This window comes from Triturus cristatus, chromosome 3_1 (assembly GCF_964204655.1).
Source record: "Triturus cristatus chromosome 3_1, aTriCri1.1, whole genome shotgun sequence".
Classification (NCBI taxonomy): domain Eukaryota; kingdom Metazoa; phylum Chordata; class Amphibia; order Caudata; family Salamandridae; genus Triturus; species Triturus cristatus.
The window spans coordinates 615755149-615773924 of NC_140583.1; the positions used below are offsets into that span (position 1 = coordinate 615755149).

The 18776-nt window shown below is 45.7% G+C and overlaps 1 protein-coding gene across 4 annotated transcripts in view; it reads right to left on the reverse strand.

Moving 5' to 3' along the window:
* The window catches only part of PCSK6 (proprotein convertase subtilisin/kexin type 6), a 1413069-nt gene that overhangs the window by 66942 nt on the left and 1327351 nt on the right, over window positions 1–18776 (reverse strand). The gene's annotated exons all lie outside the window — the stretch shown is intronic.

Sequence of the window (18776 nt, forward strand, 5' to 3'; positions counted from 1 at the left end):
CAATGTCCTTGATGGACAGAGGCTTCCATGCTGTCAACTGGTAGGCTTTTGTTGATGAGGTTAGCAGGCTGAAAAAGGCTGATGAGGGTGGCCGGGGTGTGAACTTGCTGTAGTTCTTGGTGATATTTTCGTAAAAGAAGTCAGAGAGGTTGTTGTAGAGTTCTTGCCAATGGTGAAATAGTTCCTTGCAGTTGTTGGAGCTAGATTTGATTCTCAGGGTCAGGGCCTTTTTCTTGGTCTCTTTTACTTAATGGTGAAAGTGTAGCAGTGCAGCCTTAAAGGTGTTCCTTATGGGGGTTCCTCGGGTGGTACACCATTTCCTTTCGTGTTGTTCAGAAACATTCTTGGATTCTCTGACATCAGTGTTGTACCAGCTAGCTTGTTTGTTGGATCTTTTGTGTTTGGTGTTTTTCAGAGGCACCAGGAAATTGGCGCAAGCAGTGATCCAGTTGTTGAAGTGGTTTGTGTGGTTGATGAGGTCATTGGTCCTTCCATTTCTGTAACATTCTTCCAGCAGTGGCTTGCGGTGTTACTAGACCCTGTGGGGGTGGCCTTGTTATTTGGAAGTGAACAATGGAGGCGTCCGTCCATGTGAGTAGAGTGATATTGCGGACTTTAACCTTGTCGATGGAGGAGAAGATGAGGTCCAGGGGGAGTCTGACGATGTGGGTAGAGCCTTGCAAGAGTTGGCTGAGGCCGATGTTCTATAAACTTTCAAGCAAGTCTGAAGTTAGAGTCTGTGTGGTCGTCAAGATGAAAGTTGAGATTGCCTAGGAATATGAAGTCTTTGGTGCCCATGCGAGGGGTGCGGTGAGGACAATAGGATGTTGCTGAAGTGGCTGCAAGATCCTGAGTGCTGTACTGTCCATATGAAACTTGAAGTGCATGTGTTCCATATAAGTGGCTTCTGGGTCAGTGTACGAGGTACACTTGATGGTGTCCCTGTGGATGATGGCGAGCCCTCCTTCTGATTTCGATGAGGAAGAGGAGGTCCGGTGCATTGAGGTCGATTAGATCCCAAATCTTGGTGGAGGGCTTGCTAAGTGAGCGTGCGTTGTGGAGCATGAATGCAAGTGAGTGGTGTTGTGGGGGTGGGTGTGTGCTACTGTGTGAGTGCAGGTGAGTTATGACTTGGTGAGGGGTGTGTGGGAGCAGGCGGGTGAAGTCGCAATGCTAGCAGGCAAAGTGGTCCACCGTGGACTGAGGTGGTACTCGGTAGCAGTTTTCGTGGTGGTGCCCATGATTGACACAGTTTGTCTGCAGTGAATCTGTGAGAGGCATTTGGACCAGTAAAGAACAATAAGAGGAACAAAATATGCAAAAAGGAGTAGTTAAGCAGAGACAGGGGGCAGATAAAAAAGATGGCACAAACAAAAAAGTTACCGAATCGGGGGCAGAACGAGCAGCTAACAAGAAAAACGGCAGGAGACATATCAACACGAGTCAGAAAAGCGAGGCGAGGTCAAGGTCGCACTGAGAACCAAGAGAGATGTCTGGGCACCTTAGACATATCTTAGTCTGGGAGAGTTAATGTCTCACATACAAAGGACAATGGCATAATTTGGCACCCAGGAAAGGCCAATAGGTGTTAAATGCGGACCACTCAACAAGGAATAAATGGCTAGGAGTGGACAGGAACAGTGGTAGACCAAAGGGCAGCTTTAGCACTATCTCATTTAACTTGGAGGTGCCAAGGAGGGCATTTACTATTCACCCTCATCACCTGCTTACGCAGTCAGGCTACAGCCACAGTATGAGGGATTACCTGTCAGGTATTGGAGTGATGAAGCTGAAGGCGGGCCTGCCTGGAGGCAGCTGGGTTCCACCATCTAGAAACAGGGGCTCCTGTCTATTTATACAGTAAGTCAGAGAGGAAATGTTGCAAAAGGAGGTGGGAAACCGCAAGAAAATAGTTAGGACCATGCAGTAGGATTTCCCCAATCACTAGTGCACAGGTTAAACCTGGCACTTCCGCCATCACCTCCTTAGAACATTACTGGACCTGGGAAGGCTCTGCCTGAAGAAGGTCCTTCTGAAAGAAGAATCCGGAATTCTGCCGCCTATTAGAAGGAGGAGATTCAAGGAAATCCAAATATGCTGGCACCCAGAAACTGGATCTATTCTCAAATGGTCAAGTGGTTGAACTCCTGTCTACCTGCTTCATTGACACAAACGTAGGGCTCCTGACTCAAAGATGGCCCAGCTGACTAAAGCGGATTAGACCCTGCAGGAGAACTGGCTGGAGAGGGAACTAGGTTCCATGAGCATGTCATAAGGAGTTAGGGCCTTCAGGACTGACCGGACGATTTCCCAGTAGTTGGCGTAAAACCTTTTACCAGGACCACCTGAATGGTGTATCGGACTTCTGTTCCATCGCGGTCGACTTAAAATTGTGCCTAGGTCCCGGACAACAGAGAACTAATATTTTTCGATAGTGTTTGACTTTTTGTAGGTGCTTTTTGCTTTCAAACTTAAATAATAATATCTCCTGCTCACCTTAACTTATTTTGCTGATCTTGGTGTATTTTTGCTGATTACAATTTTCTCTATTTTCTAAACTTGTCTGGAAATTGTATTGTGTTGTGTTTTTTTATTTTGTTGGTAGTGCTTTAACTTAGCACACTTCTCTGGAGATTGCCTGCTGCTTATGCCATAGATACCGGCGGATTGAGAAGAGATTCTTTAAGAACTGTGTTTGTGAGGTACCCTTCTTCCAAATTAATAGCCCCATGTCTGACATTATTTATAAGTGACATCACTGTGAGTAAAGTGGGATTCAAAAACACGTTTGCCAAAAATATTTCCATAACTAAAAAACGTTATAAATCTTTAGCTTTGTCAAATACACAATTTACAGACAGAGACATTGGACACATAGTGAAATTGTCACTTCTCCCCTGTAAGGCTGCCAGTCAGCACACACCTGCCAAAGCTCTATATCAATCCAGATTTCTCAGGCTCATTAAAGCATACCTATCAATTTTCAGCCATGAAGGAGGATTGGCAGCTCAGTTGCAAACATGAGGAAGACACTCATTATGGAGCACTACTCTCACATTACCTTCACCAAAATGGAACCTTCTTCATCATTACAAAAAGGATAGAAACACAAGCAGTCATGGCTAAAACAAGGGCATAGGAAAGACTACCGTTTGCCTCTATCCTCAAGGTCCAATCATGCAAACCAAAGCACAAAAAAGCACTTTATGTAGTCTGCCATTGGGTAGGATTTAGAGCAGTGCACCAAAGCTTACAATAAATACCGTATTCTGAGTGGATGCATTGCAGGTTTCAAACATTATTGAGCAAACATTCTGTTAGGACGCTTCAGTTGGCCATTAAGGCATTCATTCTCTCATTTTCTGAAGGAAATCAAGCTTTAATGGACAGAGTTTCGAGCACCTTTGGTAGGACTGCAAAAGATATTTTTTTTGGGTTGCAAATAATGGCATCATCAGTCCCAGCTGAGGGAGTAGCCACCGACCACAAGAACTGATCATATGGCACTGTGGAAGCTGCCACTGTTGAGGGAGCCATATGTTACCTCCACTTCTTAATGTCCTTTCTAGCTACCAGCAAATAGGGAGCACGAAATGAAGAAGTCATTTGTAAGAAACGTGAATCCTGCATGATCATCAGTGAGCGACAGGAGTTTGGAGCAGGACATTTTACGCAAATGGTACTTCATAGATAAACTCAACTCCAAGCACAAGATTTCCACATTTTCAGGGTGTCATTCATGAGAGAAGAATATCTCAACTCCCTTCCAGGCACCATCCTTTGTGCTACCCGAGTGTGGAGGGAGTTTACTTGTGATGCGCATAGAAACAGAGGAGTGCTCTACCTTGCGGTGCAATGTACTGGAGCAACAGAGCTAGAATTGTGCTGGTGTGGCTTGAAGAGCAGCTTGGCAGTACCCCTGCTGCTCTCCAAGAGTTTCAGATACCACAGACCTTTGGGCATAGCCTAGCCAAAGTTGGTATGTGATAGCCTGCACACACCATATTACAATAGTACCTTTAAAATAAGCCAGCAGACGTCTCCAGTGGATAAAGGGAGAGGATGTGGCATAATGGTCAGATCTGGCGAACCAGGTTTGGGTCTCTGTATCGACTCAACAACCTGTGACTCAGGACAAATCACTTAATCTCCCCGTGCCTACCAAAAATGAATGTCCTTGTGTAATGTAACTGGTGCTCATGTAATGCTCTCCAATATTTTTTTTTGGTAAACAAATTTTTATTGAGTTTTCTTGCAATTATTGTCACATTTACCCGTGGCACTTTTAACATTGTTTGCTTAGTTCTTATTAAAGTATTGCACAGTTATGCCCCACAGCGGTAAAGCATTTATCAATGATATTCAATAGCGTGATTTCGATGACTTACTTCTAGATCATCTGCTGCAGACTTCGCGTCTCAATATGTACTCATTTCTTAGCTGTAACTTCACATTACTTATGTATCTTAAGCAAACTATCCCCAACTGTTCCCTCCACCCTCCCCTCCCTTCCCCGCTGGGCGTGTCACATTAGCCCTTTTAGTATGCAGCCAGTGCAATGTCAGACCACCACTTCTGGCTATAATCTCAGATATCGTTTCAGTCAGTATCTGTATCAACAGAGGGGACACATCATATATGCATACTCCGCTTGCATTCATTCAAAACCAGGGGAGCTAATCACTCATGTCTTGGGCCTCTTCCACTTGATCCACCTCTTCCATATGTTCGGGATTCTTTAATATATCTAGCAGTGCTGCCCATGCTCTCGTCTCCAGCGACTTCTCATTTCCTGTACGCCTAGCTATTTGCAGCCGAACAGTGCTGTCACACTCAGCCCATTTTAGAAGCTCTCTTTTCCATCTAGGTGCGCTAGGGCCCTCTTCGGGGTATGGTAGGCCCTGTGCAGGACGCAGAAATTCACCAACTGGAAACGTGCATTCCTGGTGCTTTTTCAGGCCCTTTCCATCAATATTACCCAGTCCTTGTCCACTATGGGATTGTCCAAGTCTGCCTCTCATTCGCTATGTACCTTAGTCAGAGGAGGGAGTCCTGCATAAGTGAGACCCCGATATAAACACGTGACTGTTTTGAATGTACCAGCTGCTGTGACCATGTATTGGCATCCCGTTGAGGTTTCCGGTTCTGTGAGTCCCTCCCTCCAATACTTTCTTATGGCCGCTGTAAGTGCTATGTGTAATAGAAAATCCCCACCCGGTATGTCATAGCGATCTCGGAGGTCACTGAATGGGATTATATTACCCCCTTCATACAGGTCTCCGAGTGTAGATATTCCCAGGTTTCCCCACGTCCCTAACCTACGCCAGTCTCCACTGTGGGGAAGAGCTTCACACATTATCAACGGGATTTCTGGTGCGTAAGGGTGCCCAGTCTTGGAGCGTCTCAGGCTCCTGTCCAGCATTTACATGCTGTCCTCAGTCCATAGGAATGTCTCGGTCCTGGCAAGGAAGTCTCAATAGTATTCTTGATAAAAGTCGTAAGCTTGGGGTCCTCTCCCTTTGCTCTGCCGGTCCTCTAAGTTTATCCGCCACCCTCTGTGTGAGCCATTGCAGCTTTGCCGCTATATAGTATTTCTCGAAGTCAAGGACCGCTAGTCCACCCTCTGCTCTCGGTCTCATGAGAGGAGTGAGTGCTACCCTCCGTTGCCTGGTCCCTCAAATGAACGCCGTCATCAGTGACTTGAGTTGTGTGAACATTCGATGCGGAATCCCAACTAGGAACCGCCATAGTATTACAATAGTCTTGGAAGTGTCACCATCATTAGGAGGGCCACACTACCCGCCACCGATAATGGGAGGGTTCCCCAGATGTCGAAAATACTCTTAGCCCCTCTCAGGGCTCTCCCTAAGTTCCCTTCCAATAAGTCTTCATGGGAATTATATATTTGGGTGCCTAGGTACGTCAAGCTACGAGATTCCCACCGTACTCCTTCCGTTTCCTGGAGGCCACCTCGCCTCGCCCGAACAGGAAAAATAGATTATTTGGCCCCTCATGTAATGCTCTCCAATACTTTCAGGTTGTGTTTGCGCTATATAAAACTGCATAAAAATAAAATAAGGCCCGAAGAGTATGACATGATCTTCATTTAATGAGGACAAAAGTGGCAGTTTTTTCCATTTTTAATTCCAAACTTCCTGTCTGAATGTGGACCGGTGCAGACAAGTGCTCTCCTGACTTTAAAGGGCTGCTGTGTTCGTGTCAGCGTTAGATGAACCATAATGTAAATTTTTACTCTCATCTCTGTATACCCAGCAGATTTTATTTTTATATTGTTTTCCGTGCACAAATCTGGCATTATTACCACAGATCTATATATTTTGGGGTGCACCAGGACTGCCTCTCTCTCCATAAGGCAAACAAAATCCGGCATGCCCACTGATGTATCAAAACGATCAGGGGAAAGGCATGTCAAATTTTCAAACGCATGTTCAAAGTATTTCAGTTTCAGAAAATTCAGTTCAGAGTGGAGTACGGTTTATTTTTTCTACCACAACCCTACACCTATGTTGCTGCACACATCCTCTTTATTTTTAAATACACCTCTTAACTCCCATCAAGGACTGAAAAGAATATGCCTGCAGCAGGCTACAATCATTGCATGATAAATAATCTTCACTCGCTCATTGGGGCAGACTTCAAAACCCTCAGCAATTCATTTTCCTTAATAAAATATGCTAACATGTGGCATGCCAGTCTTAATTATGCTTATGAGCTATGACACCCAAATCCCCTTTGTCTGCTCTCTGTATTAAATAAATAAAAGTTTCAAGGCTATATTATATCTAAACACATCATAAGGTGTAAAGATCTGCACCATCTCCTCTGCACAGATGTCATTCTGCTCTACAAACATGCCCTAGGGGCTGCACCCATCTGTTATGTTACATGTATTTGTAAAGCGCACTATCGCGAGAGTATCCTGGCACCGAGCAGGTTTACGTGCCTCGCTCTGCCTATAGTAGGTTGGTTAATTGAAAAGCCGGTTTCAGCTTCTTATGGAATTCAAGAAAAGAGGAGGAGGCTCTGATGTGAAAAGGGATCTTGTTCCACGCTTCTGGAGCGATGTAAGAGAATGCCCACCCTCCTGATCTGGTTCTAATTATGTCTGAGATGCAAGCAAGATGGAATCCTGCAGAGCGGGGGTGTCTGGGTGGTTGGTGGAAGGAGATGCAACTGTTTAGGTAGATGGGGCATGAGTTGTGTAGTGCCTTGAATGTGTGTGAGAGGAGTCTGAATTGAGCAACTTCGTGTCTCGGGAGCCAATGTAGGTCCCTGAGGTGTGTTGTGATGTGGGTTCTGTATGGGAAGTTAAGCATTAGTCTGGCCCCTGAGTTCTGGATTGTTATTGTGTTCTTCTATTGAGTTGCTTGGGGATCAAAGTGTAGAAGGTGTTCCTGTAGTCCCACTTGATGGTGAGTAGGAGATCTCCACCTTTTATTGTCATTGTGTCTGACCAGAGCACGTTCAGGTCCGGAATTCAAAGCACAACTAATTTTCTGGAGGAATACATTTTGGTAATACTGCTGAAACTCACTCTCTTAAATGTTTTTCTTCATCTTTTAACATGATTACAGTACGAGGTGAATGTAAATATTAAGTGAGCACGACATGGGCATCGACTCACCAAAATGCTAGGGTCAGTGGAAATTACATCAGATACCCTTTGACATTAATGTCATCACAGGAAGTGACATCATATGACCCCGGACCCTGACTTTTTTCCAGGAAGGCATGTCACATGACTATAACATTACAGTAATTGAGGACTTGCATTGGATAGTATCCCAAAGTAATGCAAAGTTGAGCTATGTGTTGCTTTGCATTATTTGTATCAAGGAGGCATTCCATGGGTGGAGCAGGGGCGTTCCCATGCAACCACCCGTGGGTTTTGATGCAAGTCCCTATCTACAAACATTGGAAGAAAGGAATTTGTACCAAAATATTAAGCCTCTCAAGGCAGGCGTAAAGAGGAGACTTTCTTACATTTCTCCTTGTTTTTCTAACTTTGCATGTTTGCTGCATGATACAGCACACATGCAAAATGAGAAAAGCCTTAAAGCATAGTTTTTTTGTACTGGAAGGGGTCCAAAAGCGCACAGGGAGAGAAAAAAAGCACCATATCTTTCTATATATGACTCTTTTTTCTCTCACCCTTTGACGCAAGGCAGCGCAGCATCTGTGGGGCACCATTGCCTTGCATCAAAGAATAGAAAATCTGGGTCTGAATCTCACTTACTACCTGTCACGTGATTCTTACTCACTTTCACTCACACACAAATGCTTACACATAGGCATACTTGCTCACACATACTAGAGGTGAGCGAGCCAGTAAATGTGCAAGGAAAGCCAAGCCAAGAGTCTGGCTCGGATCTTAGAGTCCACTCCCTGCACGAGCCAAGCCCTAGAAACATTTGCTCTGTAAATTACACAACAACCATCATGTAAATAAAGACAAAGCTGCTTCAAAATTCAAAAATGTGTATTTCTATAACATGTGAAGCTTTGACATAAACATGTCACATCATAGCACTGCACTGAGAAGTACAAACAATGAGTACACTAAGAGGCAAGACAATTGTCATGTAAACCCTGTACGTGACCCAGGTTATAATAGAGTTACATTATAGCGGATCAAATCAAGCACAAATGATTTTTATACAAATACAATTCTGAAATCACATATTTGAAAGTGTTTTCATACACGATAATGAATAAAAAAAGAGTTTGGGTGCAATAGGATATTTGCCAAAGATCACCCAATTTAAGAGGTGAAGCCATGATTTATCCAGGTTTTCTGGTTTCATTTTATACAAATCAGTCTTTGTGCATTTCTTTGCAGTTTTTATATAGCGTGAACTCGACCCATATGCCAAACTGGAGAGCATTATATTCACATTCATTGCTTGGAAGCATGAGGAGGAAAAGCGATTTGCCCAGAATCACAGGATGTTGTGCTGACGCCAAGACTTGAACCTGGTTCCCCAGATTCAAAGTCGGCAGCACTGGCCCGAACGCCACAGCCTAGGTAGAGAAAGGCAGGGGGTGCCATAGCCTAGTTAGAAGGAGGGCCATAGAAGCCAAACGACAACTGGGCTTGTTAGGAGCTTGAGGTTCCAGCAGAACCTTGAGCTGAGCCACAGCCAGGCATTAGGCTCAAATCTGAATCGATCTTTCAGTGGCTTGCCCACCTCTAAATTATAGGCACGCGCAAGTAGGGTAAGGAGGGGTGAGTGAGCGTGTGGGCGTGCCTAAAACACACTTCCGGGTCAAGGCGGAGGGCAGCAGCTCCTGCTCAGACAACCTTCAATTAAGAGTTGTCTTTCTCTCTCTCTACTCCACGAAGGAGGACTAATTATCTCCTTTAAAAGTTAAAAGCAACATCTGCGCCTATAACGCGAGGTCAGTAATTGAGCGACTATGATCACTAGCGAAGGGGGGGTACGTGAATCTACCTACCCATACGTTCACAGAGTGATTAACAATAATACCGCTCAGTAATTGGTCCTGCTGAAGGCCCAACGACCCACCAGGCGGAATCATTTCAATCTACCAAGACCTACCACTAGATGCTGGAGAGCAATAACACACCCACAATAGCACCTCTATTTATGTTTTTTAATGTTATCACTTTTCTGTATAATAAAATATCACACCCAGGAAAGTAGAGAATTTTAATATTTTTTCACCATTCACGACTGTCGTGAACCAGACACGATAGTAGATCACCTGGAGAACTGAACACTCAGGTGATAAGACCCAATGATGATGCTGCTAACCTAACCAATCAACATATACCGCGCCCTGTGTTAGTGTGATTAAGGTCTCCGTGACAATCATATAGAGACTATGGAAAAGCGACATACGTGATTCATTCCCTTCAATTGTGAACATATTAGCTGTGGAAGCTGAATGAATCTCTGCTTCTCTCTCCCTCCCCTATTCTGTGTAAAACACAAAATATTCTGTAACCTTTTTGATCTTTCACCTTCTGGTACAAGACCTTATAAAATTACGCACAGCTTAAATAAAAATGAAATCCCAGTTATATTAATCAGTGGGAAATGCACTATCGTACATTATGAAACCTCTTTGAATTAAAACACTGCATAAGAAAGACACAGAATTGAATTTTAGTTGGTGCAGTGGAGAATAGTGACATATGTTTAGAAGGTACAAGGCAACAGTCTGTGACAGGATGCTCTGTGAGCATGTAAGCCATTATTTTAAATGTGCATTACACATAGTATAAGATAGGCTGCTACAGAATGCGCAAAAAGGTATAAGATAAAAAGTGTTTCCAAAATATAGATTTGTTTGCAGACTGTATGTAGTGCAGTTATTTTTGTAACTTTCTTTTAGAAGCACACAATTCACAGCTTGGCTGGTAGCTCCCTTACAAAGAGAATATGTGTGTGTCATCAGGAAGCAATTCTTTTTGGTCTTTTAAAAGCACACACTTCACATCTCAACTGTCTGTTCCTCCCTCAGTTTCACAGCACAGGAGACTCTCTGCCTTACAATTCAGCTGAAGCATTTCAACTGTCGGAATTAACAGTCCCAGGGTGGTTGTCTTTTGACAAAAAGCAGAGAAACTGTTTTTCTAAAATTAAAGAAGTATGGGCACGCCGTGCCCCTCAGATCCCTCCACCCCCCCACCCTACTTCGACCACTGTGTCTAGGACCCCATAAGCAGCATCAGTGCGCATGGTGTCCAGCCCTTTCTATGGTCATCATCACTCTACAGAAAACGCAGCTCGCGTTCTGAGTTGAATACTTAACTCAATCAATTTTAATGAAAGGAATTCCTCTCTGTAGCATTCTATGCCAACTTTTTCGCTCATCTGTGCCATCACAGATTATGCATCATCTGTTCCCCATTTGAACCTGCTGACTCCCAGCTGATTGGAAGGGATGGTTATGTATACCACTGCCCACCGACCCAAAAAATAAGACTGTGCGGCTTATTAAGGGGCCCTTGCGTCAATTTTGCGCCACCGGTGCGTCACTTTCTGTGACGCACCAGCAGGGTAAAACATGCGCCATGTTGCATCATATTTACAAAGTGGCGAATCTAGGTAGATGCGTCACTTTGTAAACCCCTGCGCCACATTATACCTGCACCAGGTATAATGTATGCAGGGTGGGCGTTTTGACGCAAGAAAGCCTTGTAGATGGGACGCAGTGAAATCTATAAGATTTCACTGAGGCACTTCTAAGACGCAAATGCGTCAATATGTTATGCCTGCCTCACAGCAGGTGTAAGACTGACGCAGGCACATTTGAAATGGGACTTGCCCATGTGAGATGACCCATTGATGGAGTTGCGTCACTTTCGTGACACTAACCAGCAATGCGTCATTTTTGCCTCTGCAGATACGTCAGAAATACTAACGTATCTTTAACTCCTTGCGACATGATGCGTCATACTGTAAATATGACGCATCCAGCATGTTGCAAGGAGGGTGCAATCAAAAGTGGCACATCGCTGTTTTCACGCGGCGATGCGTCACTTTTCATAAATGAGGCCCTGTGTTTTTATTCCTAAACAGGGCTGTGTGTTTTTTGGCCTGGCACAAGCAAACTAAGGATTGCTACTTGACAAGAGGGAAAAACTAACCTTTGCAACTCAGGCCTGTGGCAGGGTAAAACAGTTATGAGTAAAGGAGTGAGCAGCCAATGGAAGGCCCTGCCCAGCAATTCAAAGAATGATTGGCAGCAGCGCAGAGAGAGAGTATGACCAATCACAATGTGTGCGTTTGGGGGATGGTTGGTAATGTGGGAATCGACAGAGATCGCTGTTAGTATGAGCTGAAGCCATTTTGGGTGTGGCAGCCATTTTAGTTAGCCATGTGCTGGCCATGTGCTTCTGGTCTCTTTACTGTTGCCTGCTTTTCTATTCTGCTTGAGTCATCAGTTACAGTTAACTCCTTCAGCACTGAGCCAGAGCAATGTATGATCAGAAAGGCCTGTAGCTGCTAGAATACACATGTTTTAGAATCGACCTGTCAGGCTATTCCAATTGATGTAAGGGTATTTATTACTCCTCCCATTCTGTTGATTAAGTAGTTTTTAGTTGTCCTTATATGTGAATAGCTATTCTTGTGTATACGCGTACGGCTTCTTTTTGAGCCTCCCTGCTTACACTGCAACTATCACAGTATATCAACACCTTGCCTTCTGTACTCCATGTACTGCCTCATACATTGCCTGAGAGCTCTGTGTCGATGCAGCCCCACTCATGAGTGATAATAAACTATTGTCTTGATATTACAGCTTCCGTGCCAATTTCTATTTGTTAGTCCAAGGACTTGAGCACGCAGAAGGGCGAACCCCTGTACTGGTGGGCTTCTAGAGAGTCTCACTCCCACAGTAGGTGTTGTAGTAGTGCTCTCCTTTCTGTTCATTGCTGTTAGACTTGGCATCTTATGACGTGTTTCCCCTGAGTTTTTTGCTTTCTGACCTCCCGGTTTTGACTCTGTTTTTGCTGGTGTAATGATTCTGCGCACTTCTCTCACTGCTTATCAGTGGTAAAGTGCAAGTGCTCCTGTGGTAAAATGTGTTATGGATTGGTGTTTCCATGATTGGCCTATTTGATTTATGTGTAAGTCCCTAGTAAAGTGCACTGCAAGTGCCAGGGCCTATAAATCAAATGCTATTGGTGGGTTGCAGCACTGTCTTGTGCCACCCACGCAAACAGCCCGTAAAGTGTAGTTCTGACCTGCCATTGCAGAGCCTGTGTGCAGCCTGGGGCTGCCATGTCGACTTGGCAAGTGCACACACTTGCCAGTCCCTAAACCTTCCCTTTTCTACACGTTAATCACCCCTAAGGTAGGCCCAAGGTACCCCTGTGGGCAGGGTGCATTGTATGTGAAAGGTAGGACATGCCCTGGTGTGAGTGGCATGTCCTGATAGTGAATTACAGCCTACTTCGTTTTTCACTATTGCAAGGCTACCTGTTCCCCATAGGCCAGAATGGGCAGTTTGATTATAACATCCTATAATCCTAACTGACGTAGGGAACACGGTAGAAATTCGAGTTTAGTATGCCTGAACTCCGATTGATAAAATACATATTTTAGTGAAGATGGTTTTAACATTCTGTGTTTGAAAATACCACTTTTAGAAAGTAGGTGTTTTCTGACCTAACCATCCAGCCTGCCTCTGCTAGCTTGTGTATTGTCTGTCTGGTTTGTGGGTGACAGGGGCTGGGGGAGACTCCAGGAGACAGGGTGAGTCAGCACAGTGCTGAATAGACTTATCTGCAAATAGATGGGTGGGAGGAGTAGCACCTGGGTCTGAATAGGGCTGTGCCTGCCTTCCACAATGCTGGCACCACCTCCTGTGGTGCGTCTGATGACCCTGGCCCACATTGACAAAGGAAGAAGGTGCACACTGGCAGAATGCACCCAGAACTGGTTTGAACTAGGTACAGGCCCCTCTGCCTGCTGACAACAAAGGATTTGCTAGTATAAATATTGGGGCCAAACCCCAAGACTTTAGATCTCACTGGAATCAAGGAACCTGCCAAGAAGAAGAGCTGGAAGAGCTGCCAGGAGGAGTACTGCCCCTGTGCTGTGTTGTTGCTTTGTTGGGTTGGCCTGCAGCTGCTGCTTCTGCCTTGGGCAGTGAAAGGACTGGACTGAACTTGCTCTACTTATGCTGAGTATCTCCAAGGGTCTGAAATCGAGCTGGCCTCCTGTTCAGAAGTCTCAGGGACTGCAAAGACTTCACCAACCTCTGGGTACCGCTCCTGGAACCCCTGGTTTCAGTTGCCACAGAGAAAGGGGACCGCGACCGACTCTGTCACCGGCTCCGTCGCTGGCCCTGTGACCTGAAGGTACTGCAGACTGCACCGTCCGCAGCTCGCACCGCAACCCTGGTCTCACTGACGACGACGACCGACGCCACCACCACAAAGCCGCTGCTTCACCGTGACCTGTGAACACCGCAGCCCGCACCGCCTCACTTCACTTTGCCGGCCTGGTCTCATCGACACGGTCGCCTCAGGCTCAACACCCATGACCACCTCGTCCCGCACAGCCATCCGGGTCGACCAACGCCAATTCCCGCCAACCGGCTCTGTCGCCTGCATCGCAACCTGCCAGCACCGCATCGAGCACCGTCTCACCCTGCACTGCACACCTTGGTCTCACCGATGCTGTCTGGACGATCGTCACTGAGCCACTGCCTGCACCGCATCGAGAGGACACCGCGCCCTGCACCGCTTCCACTTTGCATCGCAACCTGCCAGCACCACATCGAGCACCGTCTCACCCTGCACCGCATGCCTTGGTCTCACCGACGCCGTCTGGACGATCGTCACCGAACCTCGAACTGCACCACATCGAAGGGACACCACGCCCTGCACCGCTTCCACTTTGCACCACAACCGCGACAGACGCCATGACCGGCTCACACCTCCGTGTAAGCCACAACAAGAAAGGTACTGTTACTGAGTCTGTTCACGCTGTTGCTGACCCGTACCGACGCGGTCAGCTGGAACTGCGAGACTCTGTTGTTTTCAGCATCGCGATAGGCTCAGACCAAGCTACCGACTCGTACGAACTGTGTTTTCAACGTATTTGTGCAATTTAAAGACATCTTGCGAACGATTTATTTTTAAAGTACTATATTGTGGATTTTTACTCGTATTTGGTCTTAAGTATATAAAAATATTGGATATTTTTCTAAACTGGTGTGGTGCCATTTTGTAGTGCTTACACTGTATTGCTGTTGGTTATGTGCAAATGCTTAACACACTGCCTTTAAGATAAGCCTGACTGCTCGTGCCAAGCTACCAAGGGTGTGAGCAGGGGTTATTTTAGGAGTGTAACTCCCTTATCCTGACTAGGAAGAAGGGTCCCTATTTGGACAAAGGTGCAAGCTCTTGCCAACTAGAGACCCCCATTTCTAACAATTGCCTACTAATAAACAGAAATTCATAAGCAACCACTTTGTCTATCTACAGGTAGGATCCAAGAAAGGCCAATAAGAGTCCACAATACACACACTTGCATATCCGCCTGTGATGCCTGCTTGCAAAAGGGTGTCTGACCAGGCACTGGCTGAGTAGAAATATGCCCCCTGTCAGGTTTGGATTAGTTTGCATTACTGCCACTTGAACTCTAATAAACAGAGGATCGGTTGTTTCCAACTCGCTCTCCAAATACTTATCTCTACTTCTAACTTGTCTGATCCCTTAACCCTCATCTTAATTCATGTAACTTGGGAGTTATTTGTTACCCTTATTTCCTCTAATGTTTGCATCTGCTGACATCACTACTTTAACATTCACAAGATTCATTCTTTGCACAGTTCCTTTGAACAGCGAAGCATAAAGAAGTGGGCGAGACACTGAAGGATTGAGCCAGTGGTCAGGCTCTGTTTCAACTCGTGTTCCTCTTGAGCCCTCGAGCCCAAAGGAACTGAGCTTTCATGGGGCTTCTGCCTCCGACCCATGTGAGATGGCTTTGGTAAACACACTGCTTTCTATGTAAATTCCTTTGACACTCTTTGCTCAGTCCAGTTACCCGTAATTGTCAGCCTGGTCTCTCTAAGAATTTGCAGACCTCTCAAGTTTCCTGTTTCCATATGTGAGTAGCTCATCCACTCCTGATTTTCTATTTGCACTTTTTGTCTTGCATTTATAATGATATAAACTTTACCACAAGTACCAGAATGCAGAGTAAAACATCGGGCTGCATACATTGTTCATGCTAGACACAGGGAAACCTGTGCGCTCAGTATGTAGCCTCTCCGTTTAGTGTTAGCTTGAGTTCTCCGCATCCAGTTTGGAGTCTTGCTTTTTTATTAACGTAGTGTCATCGTTGTATTTCTAGGTTTTATTCTACTGTAGCAAGTTGATTTTTTGAAGCGGTCTGTCAGTAATTGCTTAGGTTCCCAACCTCAGCTGCAAATGAAGTGCTACAGTTTTGCAATTATATGAATTTACGTTCCTATTCTCTATGGCCAGAGAGGTCACACAGGGAGGCTGGGGTGGGTGCAGAGGCGGCTGCTAAGCTAAGGTGGAGGAGCATCGCCCCACTGCTTTTCAGCACTGAAAAAAAGGAATATAATAAATTGATAATAACACAATGGATTACAATTGATTGGTACATGCCGAAGCCAGTTTTAGGGCAGGACATGGCTTGGTTGTCATCAAAGCCAGCAGGGGGAGGAGTGGTTTGTGCACTTAAGTGCGCATGATGGTTTGGCCGGCCGTCTTGGGTCAGTAAAACAGTCATGCACACTTATCATGTTCTCCACCTGGCTGTATTGCACAACCTGGGTGAAGAACATGCACAGACTCCCACTCCCTATCTAAGCACCGAAGCAGGCTGCTCAGAACAATCACAATGATGCTATCATGCTGGTGCCAGCAGCTTTGTGATTGGCTTAGGGGAACCTATGTGCTTCCTGCTTCCTAAGCGAGCAAAATGCAGGAGAGAAAATGCAGGAGAGACGGCGGCTGTGCAGAGGTAAGTGAAACTTTTTTTTTTTCAACTCCCTGCCCCGCCACTTCCATTCAATACCACCACTGGGTGGGTGACGACAAGTAGGCAATTTTGACCGAAGCCAAGTGGTTCCAGGGCCCGCATTGCTTCAGCAAAATGTATTTATATATTAATGAAAGCAAGCCTGTCATCTTCATTAATAAAGAGGCAGCTTACATGGCCATCAGTAGTGGCTGGTTAATTTTTGTAAGTTGTTGGGCAGGGAGGTTTTATAATAACATGCATAATCATACAAGCTCCCTCCAATGCATTCACAAGTGCATGCACACATTCTCATTTCCACTCATTCTCAAGCACACACTTGTGCACATACTCACACCTACCCATTCACAAGCACACACTTGTGCACATACTCATACCCACCCATTCACAAGCACAGACATGCACATACTCACATCTGCCAATTCACAAGCACGCACTTGAGCAGATACTCACGCCCACTCATTTACATGCACATAAAGCATACACTTACACGCGCTTATTAACAAGCACACATGTGCAAATACTTAAACATGCATTCATACATAGACACAAACTCAAACATTCAAAGGAACCTCTTAACTGCTGGGTCTAGGCAGTGATAAGGGCACAACAAAGAAGGCAGCACTAGCAGGTGGTGGGAGGTGTCATGACAGCCTGTGAGGGTGCTGGAAGTTTCAGGCAGCCTCTGGAATCAGAAACTGGTAGATCCAGCCACTTCCTCTCTTTGGCTCACCTTGTTGTGTGTCATCCAATGACAGGGGGACCTTTCCTAACTCGTTATAAGGTGGGGTTGGGTAGGGTCACTGAGACTTGCTCATCTTACCCGGGCGGGCGAGAGGGGGTGGGGGGGGTCGTTGCCCCATCCCTCGAGAAGAAACCGCCCTGATCTTACCCCACTCTGTAACATATTGGGAAGAGGTGGTGTGAGGATTCACTGGTTGTCAGTCCTGGGAGTTACCGCTTAAATCTAAAGCGCACAGAGCTAATGTTATCAGTGACACTGCCCCCAAGCCCCAGGGTGGGAATTTTTAACAGGGATTTCCCAGGTTGATTAAGTCCCTGCCCTCAAGGTTGTCAGTCCAGTAAATCTTTTCTACATGGCACCGGCACATTAGCGCATGTGAAGCACCTGCCTGCCTGGCATTGACAAGATGCGCGTTTGCCAGGCCGGTGACCGCTCAGTCGGACAGACACTCATTAAACACTGAAAAATGGGAGGCAGAACTCCGATACTGTCGATAAAGAGGGGAGAGGTGTGAGGTAGCGGCCAGAGTGTCTGACTCTAGAGCACGGCGCCGGCGGGAGCTCAGCTCAGTACCATGTGACTCTGGGCAATAGCCCACTTAATCTCCCCGACGGCCCACAGCGCTTTGAAACCCTTAAGGGGGAAATATGTTCCCGCTTTGCAACTGGAAATTATTAAACCTCAACTGACAGGCTGCTACGGCTGCCATGCCATTAGATAACGCCAGATGCCATGTTGTCAGCCTGAAGTACACATGTTTTTTTTAAATTCCAAAAAACAGGTGCTTCTGGTATGGCAAAAACATAAGAGGCGTCCAGAATCTAGATAGCCTCAAATTATGTTTTTAACCTAGACGTCGTGAAGATTTCTGACAAGCTGGTCTGTGGTACCACATGCTAGATTTAGATGTTCCACCTACCATACATTTGCGGGGTTGGTAATACAGAGTTGGTGCGATTTCGTGGGTGCAGGGAAACTGTTTTCCCTACTCTGTTAGGTTTGCCTTTATCTTAAGAGTGAGTTAACATATTACACCCGTCCTGCACAAAGTAGGCTCTCTCCCCATTCAGCAAACATTTAAGGAGAATTCATTATGACTTAGCAAATGGATATGGTGTGCTCACCAATGCGTGCTTGCTGCCAGTACAGCTACGTGATGGAAAGCTGCCGGGCCAAAATGAAAGAGCTATTTGTAGCGTGGCATACATCCATCCAAGTGCGGACACCAGTTACTTGGGTAAACTATTGCTGCCATGTAGCGCGCGGGAAGGCCCCTATATTGATAAGCTGACGTCACCATGAACAAACCAAGCAAGTCAAACCACGCAAGGTAAACATGGCTCATGTTATTAACATATGCCCCGTATTGCACTGTGCAAAGTTCCCTATTCTCAGCCTATGCCCCAATTTCCAAGGCGCTCGAGTTTTATCTCCTGACTTTTCTTTAATGAAAACATTTGATACTGACTACAAAGCATCAAGTAGGTGCCCTTCTACTCAGGGCTTTAAGTGGG